The following is a 16900-nucleotide window of genomic DNA, read 5'->3' as shown; positions in this document are numbered from 1 at the left end:
ACTGGCTACTTTCCAAATATTTTCTAGTTCTAAAATTAAAGCATCCCTTTTAAAGCTTTATTTTTAATTGGAAATGAAAATGTTCCATGGAGTATGGGAAAGTCTGAAAAGGGCATAAACTAGGACAAGTCTTATTTTAAATTAATAACTGTAAAAGTAGATAGCTTCAAAAAGGAATGAAGTACTGATACATGCTACAATATGTATGAACCTTGAAAACATTAAATCAAATAAGCCACATATTATATTATTTCATTCATAGGAAATATCCAGAATTGGCAAATGTAGCTAGATGTAAACTGTATTATCAATTGCCTCAAGCTAAGGGGATGGAGAGGAAAGGGGAGTGTCTTCTAATGGGTATTATGTGTCTTTGGAGGGGGTGGTGATAAAAATGTTCTAAAATTAGATTGTGCTGATGGTTGTACAACTCTGTAAATATACTGAAAACTATTGAATTGCCCATTTTATATGGGTGAATTGAATACATATGAAATATATCAAAATAAAGCTTAAAAAAACTCCAAAACACAGATTGCTTTAGCATTGTATAAAACAGACCTAAAATAAGACAAGTTCAACAGAAGGTAAGCACCATGAATGCAGGGATTTGTGTCTCTTTTGTTTACTGCTGAATACTCACATCTAAAGATTGTGCCTAACACAAGTTATACACTCAACAAATATTTGTTGACTGAAGTCTTGCATTAAATTAAGAACAGAAAAACAGATACCTTCATGCTTGAAGTCATTTTCAGACTTTTATGTTTTTACTAATCTCTTTCTTCTCCATCTGTTGGCAATGCAAAAGAAATTATCTTTATTCCCAGTCTTGTTATACCAGAGCTTTGGATTTCCTGTAGAAAGCAATCAAAACCTGTGGCTGTAATTGGCATCCAAGGTAGAGAGGAGCTATTTGAAAGAAGGCAGGGCCCTAAGGCACCAGAAGCAGTTCCGTACTAGCTATTTTATGAGAATTTGCACAGCCCCTGGTCTGAGGAGCCTAACTGGAGTCGTGTCTTAGAGGTTTATACTAAGTCTGGAGAGCAATCTGTGCATGTCTATTTCCTCTTTTCGGTTCTGTTTTTTTGTTTTACCAGATATGAACACTATACTTGTTTCCTGTCTGAGGCATATGCCTCTAATTCCACCATGAGAGCTTTCTCCCATTGGTTTACCAGGTGTGAGAGGTGAACCTTGTCTCGAAAGAGCTTAATCCTATAGAGAGTGTTTTAAGAAATTTGTTCATCAAAAAATTCCATTCCCATTATTGCAGATGCTAATTTGCTAGTAGGTTTTGATTATTTTAGTTGGGCACAGGGTCTTTATTTCAGTTTTTCTTTTTTATTCTCCTTTGGTTTGTTTTATTTTTTTGCTTTTCTCTTATGTTTACTTTTATAGACTATGTTACCTGGGATTTCCAAATACAGGTTCCTATTTGGCTCAGCAGTGGCTCTTCATGTTCTTCCTGTCTCAGAAAGACTTTCCAATTCCAATAAAATGGATTATTTGCTAATTTATTTCCCCTACACAAAATTAGCATGGCTATCCAAAGTTGACTCAGACATATAGCTGACCAATTATTATTTTTTATCCATAATCAAGATCTGGGTTTGTTCAGCAATTAGGTAGAGGTAATTTATGGACCAAGTCTGATATTTAGCAAAATTTTGAAAATAGATTCAGAAACTAAAAAATTATGGTAGTAGAAGAGCAATGATGCATTAATCCATTAACACTTCAACAATCCAAAGTTGTACACTGCTAGCATTATGGAACACTATATAGATTGATTGAAATTTAAAGGTATTAAAGTAATTAAGTAGGTAAATGTTGGATATTGCTTTTGAAAAGGAAGGGAGATATTATGGTTTGACAATATATTTTTGCAATAAGAATGTACTCTGTTTTTAACTGAATAAAATATTAGTAAATGGATGTTGTTAATTATGGATGGATGTTGTTAAATTATATGTGAATAAAGAAATATAGGACTTCCCTGGTGGCGCAGTGGTTGCGAGTCTGCCTGCTGATGCAGGGGACACGGGTTCATGCCCCGGTCCGGGAGGATCCCTCATGCCGTGGAGCGGCTGGGCCCGTGAGCCATGGCCGCTGAGTCTGCGCGTCCGGAGCCTGTGCTCCGCAATGGGAGAGACCACAACAGTGAGAGGCCTGCGTACCGCAGAAAAAAAAAAAAAAAAAAAAAAGAAATATATAAGATAGTTTAGAGAATAAATAAAACGTATAGGACTTAACCTATTAACAAATGATAAAAATAGACCCATGCATCATGTAGTACATATGTTTTATTTTTAGGCCAGTTTCTTCAGATCAATTTCTGGTCAATAAGTTATTTGTTTTATGGGACTATTTAAAATATCTCAAAGCATTCAGTGCATTAGAATATTTTTTTCTTGATTTTAGTCTTTTACCCTAAATAGTATACTCTTCTAAAAGGGATGTACATTTTTCTGATTTGTATTAAATACAATGAAAACTTTTCCAAATATAGATTCTTTTTTCCTTGTAAACCCAAGTGAATGAGAAATCTGCTAGTGAGATTTACTATTCCAAGTATGGAATACAATTTCAATGGCTAACTTGATGACGACAGAAAATTATAAAGAAATTTCTGGGATGTTCCTTCTATGATTACTTTTCATTAATTTTTAAAAGTCTGGTTGAAGGCATTTCATGTGTATATGCATCATATCCTGTGTTCTATTGCCCCAATTGCAGTTTTGAGGCAGAATTTGCACTGTCATCAGAGTATTGAGCCATCAATGACTAGGTCTCATGGTTTTGGTTAACTGCATCACAATGATCACATTGATTGAAAATTTAAAACATAACCCTGCTTGTTTAAATATTCTGGTAGGGGTTGAATATGTTATAGCAGACAAGAAAATCAGCATGTTCAGGCAGTGACTAATGACAATGAATTAATAGGGAAATACTAGTTTTACATATCGAAAGTGGAGAAATATTTTAAGAAGCTCATGTTCTAAGGTCCCTTTTAAACATCAGAATTTGAATGCCTGAGTTGAGAATCTAATCTTCATTGTATGGGGATGTGGTAAAGTGAAATATGTATCAGTTTTAGGTCAAGAGAAACCTGGGTTTGAATTCTGACACTGCTACATTTTGGATTAGTTTTCTGACTATAAGATAAAAATCTAAGTATCCACCTAATTTTATTGAGAGAGCTCAACAAAACAATATACATAAGAAAATGTAATATATGTTCTCAACACACAATGTCAAGCATCATTATATGGATGTTTATTATGGTTATTTGATATGACAAGATCTATAAACCACTGTTATTAAGATCAAAATAAGCCCTGTAGGTTATTGATTCCAAAATCTATTTTCCTAAATCCTAAATGCCTCCATACCTCCCATTGTGTTTTAAAATGAGTAGAATAAAAGACTCTACATTTCTAAATTTGAGAATTCCCTTATATTTTTGTAATACTGAAATGTTTATTAAATACTTGGATACCTGCTGAAATTGCCATTCGTTTTGTAACAAATTCTCCACTAAGACTTATTACCATTCAGAAGCACAGAAAATTTTAGCCCATTTTCAGTTATCTCTGTATGTTGACTAGGATCTCAGGTGAAATATGAATGTTCACAAACTCATCAATAGAAAATGTACTACCTGAACCAAAGTGAGAGTGAAATGCAAGTTTTAGTTTATCCCATTCACAAATCACTGAAATTTGAAATCCTTCAGAAAATTGCATATAACTAAGGCACACCTCCCAGTTTAGTAACTTTTCCACCTGATCGAAGAGATACAACATAAACTAGAAAGGGCTTCAGTGTCTTTGGGCCTTAGCTTTAAGGGGGAGTGGGAAGGAAGTGGGGGCAGGGACAGAGAGATTTTGTGTTGAAGAAGTTTCCATAAAAAAGCCTTGCCCTCTCATTTCACAAGTTTATGGAGAAAAAAATGTGCTGTAGAAATAAATTATTAACAAAATTGATCTTTTATATGGCAAAATAAATCTATGATGTGGTCCACTTTGGTTTCCCTGAACAATTGTTTTAAGCTAGTTCTGTTTAACATCCTGGGTGGGGACTGGGGAGAGGGGAAAAGAGGCAGAATTATCACCTCTCCTAGGAGTAGTGGAAAAATACTCCATCTACCATTGTTCATAAACAACACATGGGTGACATGTCTGTGAATGTCAATGCTGCCTTTGATGTATAGCCATATAACCTAATAGGCCAAATATCTAGAAGAAAATAATACATCACTCTTAGTTGAAATAAATTTAAGTTGAAAAATCAATCACACCATTTAGTAGGTAGGAGAAGCACTCATTTAACAAACTGTATTATTTTTCACCCAATATTCCTGTGTGTCGTATAGGATTATAAGCGGTGTGGCCCACAGACTGGCAGCAGTATCTGGGAGTCTTAGAAATGCAGACTCTCGAGTTCCACCTCAGAGCAACTGAACTGGAGTCTATGACTTAGCATGATCCCCAGTGCACTGCTTGCTCCTTAAAATTCAAGAAGCACTAAGATAAAGAATCTCAAAGCTACTGTGAGTATAAGAATCTAGTCAATAGCCTCCACCCAATCCAGACTGTAATGAACCTGAAATGGTCCACTCACTATCTTATTTTTTTAATACCCTTCTATGTTGAAGTGTTACATATAAACTACAAAGTGGATAAATTCTAGTTGCACAACTTAATAAATATCTACACATACATAACTATGGTTCTTTCTCCTCCACATTTATTTTATTTAACTTCTACTCTTACATCCTCTATGGCTGGGGGAAGGTACCTAGTCTTGAAGACTGCTACTTTCTTTAGAATTCTGGATTTCAACCTCACTTGGACCTTCAGTATTGCATGGAAATTCTTGCCTTCATCTTTATTCAGTTTAATCCTCTATTTTCTCAATAGGTATTTCAAACTTTAGTAACCATCCTCAGGGCTTTTTCATGTCTATTTTCTTTTTTCCTTTTAGTGGATGACCATTTCCCTTACTGAACCAAGAAGAGTGGCGCAATCTGATGGGAATGAGATAACTTTCTTATCTCCTGCTTGGCCCATTACTAGCCCCCCAAATTTAGAAACAATATCCATATCCACCCTTCTTTACTCATTTCTCTCCTGGTGTCTTCTCAGTGATAAGTGATTTGGCTTCATCCCCCTTTAACTATTTTATTGATTTATTCTCCTATATAGACATATATATATATATATATATATATATATATATATGTATATATATATAAAATTGGGCCCCCCAATTAGAAAGAAAATGCAAAATTTTCCCTTAACTCTGTGTCACCCTCTAGTTTCTACACTACCTTTCTCCTTCATTTCATTCTCAAGTTTCTTGAGCCTCTTGACTCATCTCATGGTTTCCATTTCTGCATCTGTTATTTGCTCTTCAGCTATGAATATACTTTTTCCCCACTCCTCCACTGAAACAATTCTTGCCAATATCATCAGTGACCTTTGTCAAATCCAGTGGATACCTTTTTTTGGCTTCATCACTCAATTTCTAATTGAAGTTTTCTAAACAATTTCTTCTCTTGTCAAGAGTTATAATTTGCTTCTCATACCTCAAAATTAAGTTATGCTTTTACTATCTGTAAAATATAAGGTGATAAATGCTAATGCATATCACATTGGTGTTATTGCATTTGTGTATAGTTCTTTTTGTTTTTAGTGTATAGCAATCACACAAAATAATATTTTTCAAACATAGTAGTTCCTTTGTGCCTTAACCCCATAAACCTGGTTTGGTTCATTAATTTTTAACTTATGAAGGTAGTGAAATGATTATTTGTAAATGATTACACTAACAACCACTATGGAATAGAATCTATATGTAGCCTGCTATGCCGAAAACAGTTGCATAATTATGGATGTTCTATACATAGTAAGGTTCTGATACAGACCTCCCATTTTCCATCTTCCCATCTAAAAAATTGCTCAAAATCCTTTACCATATATTGCACTGAAATTGCCTCTCTCTTCTTGTATTGCTTGCATTTTTCTTCAGATTCTCTTCTATGTTTCCATACGTCCTTATGATGATTCAAAATGATGAAAAGAACAATCTAGATATATATGTACCTAACTATAGCTTTACCATATATAAAAAAATAGAACTAAAAGGAGAAATAGAGAAATCTACAATTAAGGTTAGAAATTTTAAAACATCTTTATGTGAGTCACATAGGCACAGAATCAATAAAGATATTGAATATTAAAATTGTTTCCATATATTAAAGATTACATATTCTTTTTGAGTATAAATGGGATATATGCATATATTAAATTTGATGATATTCTGTACCATAAAGTAAGTAGCAATAAATATCAAAGCACTAAAATTACACAGAGTATATTCTTTATCATTTAAGCTCAGATTAATACATTTTGTAAACCCAGACAAAGGCCTATATAATCAATATAATGAATAAAAAAGTGGTATCATTGCAAATTTTATTAGCATTACATAGATAATAATAGAATGTTATAAATGTCTTTAAGCCAAAGATTTTGAAAATTTATGCAAACTTGACAAATATCTAGAAAATATAAGATTTACCATAACTGACATGAAAAAAATAGAATATCAACTCCATTGAAGCACTCAAATCCTTAATTTAAAAACTTCCCAACAAAAACTCCAAGCCACTGGTGAAATATTTCAAACACTAAATAATATATAAATACAATTTACCCAAAATATCCTAGAAAGTAAGATGAAGAAGAAAAATAAACACTTCCCAACTTATTTTACTAAATCAGATTTCCTTGGCATTAAAATTTGAAAGATTATAAATATGGATAATTTATCTCTCTCACAAACATAGATATAAAAATTCTAAGCAAAATGTTAGCAAACTGAATCCAGCACTATATAAAAGGATAATACATTACAGAAATGTAAAATTTATTCTAGTAAAGCAACATTGGTTTAACATTGTAAAAAATCAATTAATTTACCACATTAGTGAATAGGCAAAAGTATATGATTATCCTAATAGAAGCAGAAAAATAACTTGAGGTAATTCAATACTTTTTCATAATAAAAGTTTTTAGCAATCTAGGAACTAGAAGGGAATGTTCTTAGTCTGAAAAAGGGCATAGTCAGGGAGGAAGAAAATTTTCTCTGCCCTTCTATGTTCTTCTGGCCAACATAAGACAGATTAAAAGAAGAAAAATCAAACAGTTTAATAACATGTATACTTGGGAGACACAGAAAAACTGAGTAACTTGTCAAAATGCCCAAAGTGCTCACCTGAAATGTCATCTTCAACTAAAGACAAAAGAGGATGTCAGGAGTAGTGGTTTGAGACTTCAAAATGGAGGAAGACAATTGACATGGAGATAGAAAAGCAAATGTTTGGTAAATAAATGTTTGCTGGACCATGCAGAGACAATGGGACACAGAGAGGAATTTTAACAAACAGAATTTGCTAGGTTCCTCCCTGTCTACACACCCAGTTCATTCTACTTACTATTGTTATCTATGATGATAGCTCCCTTCCTGGAACAGGTCCTCTATTTACATTCTTTTAGATGTTAGGGGGAAGGTCAAAGTTTCTTCCTGAGTCTTCCTTGATTGATTTCATCTTGAAGTACTCCACATGTCAAAGAGGCATTTTTTTTGTTGGCAAGTTTTGCTCCCCTATTGTATCTACAAAAATGCTACACAAATATCATATTTCATGTTTAGATATTGTATCATATCTCTGAAATCAGAAACTAGATAGAAATACTGGTCACCACCACTTTTATTCAGCTTTGTATTGAAGATCCTAGCTAGTACAATTAGACAAGAAAAATAACTGTGTAAGAATAAGAAAAATAATTAAGCTTCTAATTTTTGTTTTTAGAAGATGACCTAATTGTATTTATAGAAAAGTCCCCCCCAAATCTAAGGATAAACTATTAGAGTTAATATCTGAGTCTTAGACTATCACTGGCTTGCATAACTCTACCAGAAAAATCAATTATTTTCCTCTACATTGAGAGCAACCATTTAGAAAACATTTTAAAAATATGTTTAATTCACAATGGCCTGAGAAAATAACAAATACACTGTAATAACTCTAACAAAAGATGTGAGATTTTTATTTAGAAAATTATATAATACTACTGAGATAAATTTAAAAGGCTCAAATAAATCAAAAATTAACATGATAATTATTGGAAGACTCAATATTATGAAGATGTTTATTCTACCAAAATTGATCTACAAATTCAAAACAATCCCCATTAAAATTCGTAAGATGGTTTTGTCAATAATTGAGAAGGTGATCTAAAATATATATACAAATGCAAAGACAATCTTATAGAAAAAATTGGAGTACTTACAGTAACAGATAAAAGGTTTATTACAACACTCCAAAAATTAGGACATTGTGGTATTGGTACAAATATAGTAATAGAACAGAACAAAAAGGGCATTAAACAATACTTGATTTAACATAAAAACAGCACTGAAGAGCAGTATAGATATGTCAGTTTTATTCAAAAAGTGGTCCTGGGTCAATGGGATATATGTGTGAAATAAAATGAATCTTTACTTTTCCACTATGGCCTACCCAAAATCAGTTGGCAGATTGTGAGAGAATATATTCAAGATTTCAGGGATAGACAAAGATTTCTTAAATACTAACATAAAAACTTCTGAGCTTAAAATCTGTGTCAAACAATTTACTAAAATAAAATAAAAAATTTTGTTGATCACAATCAAGTCATAAAACAGTGGAAATTTTACATAGTACATATAATCAACAGAAAATGTGTATCTAATATACATAAAGAGCTCCCACCAATTCAATAAAAGATACTGATAGCCCAGTGAAAAATAGCAAAAGAAATGAATAAGCACTTTACAAATGAAGTTATCCAAAAGACCATAAACATATTAAGGGTTCTCAAGCTCATTAGGGAAATGCAAATTATAATCACAGTGAGACATTACTACTTATCAGAATGGCTAAAATGAAAAAGATTGACAAGTTGATAAAGATGTGGTATGCCTGGGTTATCATAGACTGCCTGAGATGTAAGTTGGTACAACTATTTAGGAAAGCTTTTGCATAAAGATACAGTATGACCCAGCAATTCCATTCATAAGCAAATATCCACAATACATTCTTATATATTTTCAGCAAAAGATAAGAACCAAAAATGTGTTTCTCAAAAAAGGATGAAACTTGAATCTATGGTTTCTGAATCACAATCTATATCCAAATACCTTCAATTAGAGATTACATTTGCTTCAATCAGAAAAGTCACACTGAAGGAAAAAAGTACTATTAAGAGTATCAAAAGACTTCAGCTAGACATCAAATGTCATTAAAAATCAGAAAGTGCATACTGGCAACTGTAGTTCCCCTTTGCCCAATATTCTTCATTCTCACCTCTGAATACTATTAAACAAGCCTAATTCTAGACCTTTAATAATGTTCACCAGCTAGCACCACACGTGCCAAAAAGACATGCTAATGGCTCTTTAAATACAAGCCTATTTAAGGCACTATTTAATGGACTAGTCAAATTGATTTCTCGGCAGTTCCCAGAGTGTTATTACCAAGTTTTTGCCTATGAAAACAGTCTGTGTTGTATCCTCTCAGAGGAACACATCCTTTACCCAGGCCTCAAATTATTCCCACAAAGATTCAAGGAATGTGAGCTCCTAGCTAAAAAATAAATCACAAAACCTTCTGCACAGGGAGCTTGGCCTTGTAGAAATTGCCACCACAGTCATGAGAAAGAGAGAGAGACACACATAGTCCAAATTCAAATCTTACATCGTGTGGTTTGTGGAGCTGAGTCACAGGACCATACCCTAGCTGGGAAAGCCAGAATGTTCAGCTTTTCTGAGGAGAGATGATCTTGACTCCCACCAAGGCTTTCAAGGTAAATGATTACCAAAATATTGCAAATGTCTAATAAAAAATGTGATATCCCTCCTGAATATCAATTCTGCCTCTGGTTTACTGCTTTACCACACACATGGACCCTGACAAGTTATTGCCAAGCCTCTTTTCAATACATGGCTTAATTTAACTTGTCCATAAAGATCTTGGAACTGTGACACACTCTTGTTTCTCTTTTTATCTCTCTCTATTTCTTTGTTAAAAAAATCTTCTCTAATCCACCATTTACCCAGAGGGTATGAGAATGAGGCATAATATTTTAGCCTATTGATTAGTAGCTATGTAACTTTGAAAACTTCAATGGCATGAATCTTTTATATTTGATTGACTGCTATGTAATTGGTGAAGATAAATCTGAAGAAAATGAGCGGGCTAAATTAAACACACACAAAAATGAAACCAGGAGAAGTTTTTAAGCAATGTGCATAAGGAAATTTTCATTCCTTCTAACCCAAAATTGAAAATTGTTTTAAGGACTGATTTAAAACACTTAGAATGTGTTTATTCAGTTTGGCTGCAGCTAATGTGCTGTATCTGTATGAGTAAGGTTGAAATTTCAAAAGCTATGAAGAGCGTGGACTAAAATTGCAAATTGGTTCAATGCAAGTGTCCTTCTCAACTGACCATTCATGGACAACTTGAAGTTCGTGTCACATTAGCCCTACAAATTTCCGGTGAAATTCAGGCTGATTGGAGTTTTTTGTTTGTTTTTGGTTGAGTTTTGTTTTCTAGTAAATAACTTGTGCTTTGCTAGGCTTGGTTTAAAGAATCAGATTTCAAGAGTCTGTAATATTGTTGAGGTCACCTTTGGCACGTTAGTCTTCTATATTTGGTTTAATGTGTCAAAAATGTAAAATCATTCCCTTCATAACTTACTTCTTTATTGCTTCAAAACACCACAATCATAGTTCCTATATAGTTTCTCCCTTCATATGGAAGAAAAATGCATAGAAAGCTCTCGAAATATCAAACGGCATAAACTGTACTGCTCCAAAATGAGATGTCATGTCCATATCAACAGCCAGCTTTTACCTGATATTTCTGACCTCCTCTCTCTGTACCCAGTTAGCTGCCATAGGTGCTACAAAAAGCATAATCTGACAACAGCCTGTTGTATTGAAAAAGGAAAATAAGTAAAATTATACACAATGAATGTGTGAGTTCATTTCTGTGAGTTAATTTCTTCTACAGTCATTAACTACATGGAAAATATTCAATCAGTTTTGGTAAACACGGGCAAATCCAAACACTGTCTTATGTTTTTCTTTAAATGAAGCTATTATTACCTATCTTAACTAGCTTTTCATGAGACATTTATTAAGATGTTTGTATGGAATCTGCTTGTAGGTAATGCGAGATTAACATTTCCAAAAGTATAGAAGAAATTTTCATGCGTATATTATTGTTTCAAAAGTAGCAGATGTTACAAAATTTCAGAACTTGCAATTCAGCTGATCACTTACTACTTCCTCATTCATTAATTAGTAATTTTAATATTTTAGACCAGCAAGTATTGCTGTAGTCTGAAAAGACTTTACATGATGTCACCTGTAAAAAATCTGATTGCTGTTATCTGATTACACCAGGCCAAAAATTGGGGAACCTTTGAATTTTTTCCCTATCTGAGAACAGAATTAATGTTTTTATTATGATAAAGTAGAGATAAGGAAACAAGGTTCATGAGTTTTCAAGGCTCATCTTTTGTTTAATCTGTCAAAACACCTCTTACTTGGAACAGAAATCAAGTAGTAACTATTGAAAAAAGCACTGCATCAGGATGGAGAAACCATGGTGTTCTGCTGCTCCTTTGTCTAAGGATTATTTTTTGATCCAGTTGGAAGCTCTGGAGAGTGAGCTATGGTAGACTCATTAAGGAAGATTATAGCAGTCCAACTTGGAAAATGGAGTAGAGCTTTATTGCCAGCTGGAGATGAAAGATATTTCTAGTTCTTACAGCAATCAAAATTCAGAAACAGTAAAACAAACAAAAAATGTGGAGCTGGTGGACTATTTTACCACTGGAAACTAGTAGAAAAATTTCCTTTTACTGGAGAGGCTGCATTTTCTCGATAGTTTAGCAAATGATTTCCCCCCTAACAATTGTTAACACATCACTGTAGCCCAGGAAAATCTTGATCCAGCTGAAGTCCATCCATATTTCTACACCCTCTTGGCCTGTGTCATAGTAAGGACTTCCATCACTAAAATGGCATATATTCAGCTTAAATGCTCCCATCTCTAGTTTTACACAGTCCACTGTGGACATTGTTTTTATGTTTATAGAACTTTCTTTTTCAAGCTTACATGTATTCTGTGTACATATTTGCTTTCTTGTCTCATCTGTATTCTTTGCCCCAACATACTGCCCCCAGTATATAAACTTCTTGAATATGAAGTGATCCTATTCATAACTTTTTAAAAATCACTGAACATGTTGCTTTTACACAGCAATACTCAGTAAAAGTGTATTGAATAAAAGGAGATACGCATACATACATGAATAAATAAATAGGTGAATCTACTCATATGTGTCTTTTTTGTGCTAAGAGAGATCAAATAGACTGCAAATATAGACATCAATATGTTCATCATGGTAGCATTTGATTACTACTTAAATGTATTTATTCTTAGTATGTTTGGTTTATTAAATAAATTTATTAACAGCAATGTTCCAGGAGAGTCACTGTTTAGGATCCTCACATAAGTTACCAGGAAAAATAAATTTACATGAAGTCATAAGATTTCATAAGTTAACATTGGTAAAGCACTTAAAAAGGTGCCTGACACATAGCAAGTACTAGACAAGAGCTTATTACATGAAATAGATCACTGAGGGATCTCTGTGCTCACTGAAGAAATAGTGTGCATATACTCATGTGTAAACAATCAAGAATAATAAAAGAAACACACAAATAACAAGACAGAGTAGATTCCCTATCATGCAAAAATAACAAACATAATTTTACTTTATGTTCAATAAATGTTTGTTGAACCACACTAATTTTGCAAAATTTGTCTGGTTTTTTTTTTTTGCCACACCACGAGGCATGTGGGATCTCAGTTCCCAAGCAGAGATCAAACCCATGCCCCCTGCAGTGGAAGCGCAAAGTGTTAAAAGCTGGACTGCCAGGGAAGTCCTGGAAATTTGTTTTTTTAATTGAGGTATAGTTGATGTACAATATTATGTAAGTTTCAGGTATACAACATAGTGATTCACAATTTTTAAAGGTTATACTTCATTTATAGTTATTATAAAATATTGGTTATAGTTCCTATATTGTACAATAGATCCTTATAGCTTATTTATTTTATATGTAGTATTTTGTATCTCTTAATCCCCTACCCCTATCTTGCCCCTCCTCCCATCCTTTTCCCCACTGGTAACCACTAATTTGTTCTCTACATCTGTGAGTCTGATTCTTTTTTGTTATATTCATTAGTTTGTTTTCTTTCTTTCTTTTTTTTTGTTTGAAGGCATACTTTGTATTAACTTAAAAGTCTGAAAACCACAGGATACATTTTCAGACCAATTTTACTTTTACCTGTTTATGGTAATATGTGCAGTGTTAGAAGGTACTTAGGTAATGTGTAAATCAAATGAAAAGTCCAGAAGCAGCTGGTCCTGAATTACAGTACACACTGGAAATTTTGAGGCGAACACATATTAACAAAAAGAACACCAACAAGCTCAAACTCAAGCTTTAATGCTGAGTATTTTCAAAGGGTTTAAAAAACATGCTCAGTCAGCATACAGCTTTTTCTCACTTAACAGATGCATTTCTATTTGCTTGTGTACAGCAAAGCATAAAAACTTGAATCAACTTACTTATGATTTCAGAAATGTATTCCATGGAATTTACTTCACTGCTCCTACCATTGATTCTTCAAATAAGCAAAGTACAGAGGCTCTCATCCCTTGAAATTGCTTTTAAACTAGCACTTTACATTGAAAGATAATAAGTAGAAACCTAGCAATTCCTGTTACAGTGCCTGGACTTAGCCTCATTTAATATAAGAATTGGATGTACAACAGAAAATTTATCATTTTCTTTTTCCTTGGAGGAGAGGGAAGGAATAAGGAGAGGTGGGGACATGGCTGCAGTATTTAAGAGCTGAATAGAACAATGCATCTTTCACAATGCTGACAACTCCACAATGAAGAAACACCATGAATCTCATCAATTTTTTTAGTTCATGCTAGATTAGGAATTTAGGTTCCCCTCTTTGTGTATCAATTAATTCAAACTTCTCCAAAAATTAATACTACAAGATAAACTCTAACTGCAATAGGTATTTCTTAAGTAGGAGACCAAACACCAAAGGGAATCCCTTCTTCCAACATCCTTTGGTATGTTAAGATTTCACCAAAGAGAAAATCTAACACTTAAATATGAAATCTCTTGGCCAAGTAAGAAACTGCAGCTATTATGGGTATTACCCTACATAGCCACTATTTGTATTACATATTAAATTAAACCCAGCATTAAATATGCTTGCATAATTATGCTGTGAATGATGATAGCAGTGATGATGCTAGTGAAAAAGCATCATCTTTAGCCCAAGAAAAGTAAGAGGAAAAATAATGTGAAAACAAGTAGAAAGCAGACAAAGTTGGGCATCTTCTGATCTGAAAAGAACATTTTAAACATAGAAATACAAAAAGAAAAGTATTCCCTTATTTCCCGTATGTGGGAATATGAAACACTTATTTTAGATATCAGACAAGAACAGAGCTAAGTAATTTGATTTTACTGCAGCAGTGTAAAAATCATCCCTTCACCATAGTATAAAATTTAAATGCGTCTGCACAAAGGTACACATTATATAAAATGCAGTAAGATTACTGCTGCCCTGCCAAGTACTTCTAGTCTCTACCCAGGTCCTACTGCAATACTGGTGGTCCCAATAGTTTCATGGAAGCAAATCATTAAAAATAATAATAATAAAGCAATTAAAAACATAAGTCAAAATGCCTCAGTAACCATATATCCAACTCAAACTTTATCTATTTAAATGGTACATTTGCCTCCCACTAATAAATCTTTATTTCACTCAAACTTGAACAATAAATCTTCCATACTGGGCTTCCCTGGTGGCGCAGTGGTTGAGAATCCGCCTGCCAATGCAGGAGACACGGGTTCGTGCCCTGGTCCGGGAAGATTCCACATGCCGCGGAGCGGCTGGGCCCGTGAGCCATGGCCGCTGAGCCTGCGCGTCCGGAGCCTGTGCTCCGCAACGGGAGAGGCCACAACAGTGAGAGGCCCGCATACCGCAAAAAAAAAAAAAAAAAAAAAATCTTCCATACTGAAGTATCTTCCTTGCCTAATTAATTCAAAGGAAAAAACCAAAATGATTAGTAAAGAAAAATGTAGGGATTAACATACCCTTTTAATTTGTTTTAAGTATTTTTAAGGTTTAAAAATTGTTTAAATTTTTAAATTTCTAGTAAGAAAACATTATCTGAATGAATACCCTAATGGCAAACCACTGTAAAATGTTTCAGCTGCATTTGGGGCAGAGGGGTAGGGATTATCTTCAAAGCACCCCAGCTTTCTTCATGAGAAGGTCAGAGGTACACTGGTTTGTGTTATTATGACATCCATGAGGTGATCTAAGTTACTTGTCCTTCAGCAGGGGCTTTATTTGTCAGAAGGGCATTATGCTTGACTTCCAAGTTTGGCAGACAATTTACTGATGAGATTCATAACCTTTGGATTGCTCTGATATTTTGACATATTTGCCAGGTTCTGAGCCACATCCTGGAAGACCACCATAACTTCTGGATCCTGCATGCCTGCAAGAATCTCTGGATCACTAAGAATTTCATTGAGCCCCGGCATTCCTGACATTCCAGGCATGCATGCCCCTCCCATTCTAGGCATTCCTCCAGGAAAGTTACCAGGCATTTCGCCAGGAAAGCCACCTGGAAAAGAGCCATACTGAGCTCCTAACCGTCGTCTGGCTTATTCCTCCCTCTGGGCTCTCTCATGTTCTTCCCGAGCATTCTTGACCCTTTCTATTCTCTCTTTGATCTCTCACGTTTTCGCTCATACTTTTTCCGATGTTCAGCAATTTTCTGGGCCCTTGGTTGAACTCTTTCAGCATTGCACTAGTATCTTCATCATAATCCAGTTTACAGGCAAGGGCAAGATCATGGGCAGCTTCTTCCCAAGGGCCCAAAAGTCTGTGTGCTTTCCTTTGCTACTTGTATGGCTGAGCAGACTTGGGATCTATTTCAATAGGTCTGTCACAGTCTCTGATGGCAGCATTTGGCTTCTGTAATTTGATGAAGACACTCGCTCTCTTGGCATACAGAATGGCCAAACGAGGATTTAGCTTGATGGCATCTGTGAAAAAGTCAATGGCTTTCTGTAGTTCACCAACATTTAGGGCGTCAGTGGCAGCCACGTTTTTATCATTTGCCTGATCCATCATATCCTCAGTTATCTCTACATTTTCATCTCCCATTTCTTGAGGGGCATCAGTGCCAGGTTCAAGCACACCTTCATTGTCAATTTCTAGATCACTTTTATCACTTGATGGTTCGTCTGTCTTTATGTTTTCCTCCTCCTTCTTACTATCTGTTTTTTCTTCCTTGGTATTTTCTTCCAATTTAGTTTTATGAGTAGCAGGTGGTATTTTACCCCACATACTCTCCACCCACTCCCTCAGGAAGCGCATTTCCTCGGTGTGCAGAACACTCAGGTCCTGCCTGCACATTTTCACGAAGGCTCGAAGCTTGCTCACTTTGCCGGTGACCACGGTCCGGAAGTGGCAGGAGGCAGCAGGAGGCGGTGAGTGCGCGGAGGCTGCGGCCCCATCCCAGGCCCAGGCGCTAGCTCAGCGTGACCGCGTAAAGGGCAGTTTGTTTTCTTTTTTGGATTCCACATATAAGTGATATCATACTGAAATAATTCTGTAAAATTAGTTTTAAAAGATCCAAAACCAGACCTGAAAAAG

General features: G+C 34.6%; 1 pseudogene; it reads right to left on the bottom strand.

Annotated features, from left to right (window-relative positions):
* Window positions 1–15597: 15597 nt before the first annotated feature.
* LOC131761733 (hsc70-interacting protein pseudogene) lies at window positions 15598–16636 on the bottom strand (annotated as a pseudogene).
* Window positions 16637–16900: the final 264 nt, after the last annotated feature.

The sequence above is a fragment of the Kogia breviceps genome, chromosome 1 (genome assembly GCF_026419965.1).
Source record: "Kogia breviceps isolate mKogBre1 chromosome 1, mKogBre1 haplotype 1, whole genome shotgun sequence".
In the NCBI taxonomy this organism is placed as follows: Eukaryota; Metazoa; Chordata; class Mammalia; order Artiodactyla; family Physeteridae; genus Kogia; species Kogia breviceps.
The sequence above is the reverse complement of the archived record's forward strand: the minus strand, read 5'-3'. Positions and strand labels throughout refer to the sequence as shown.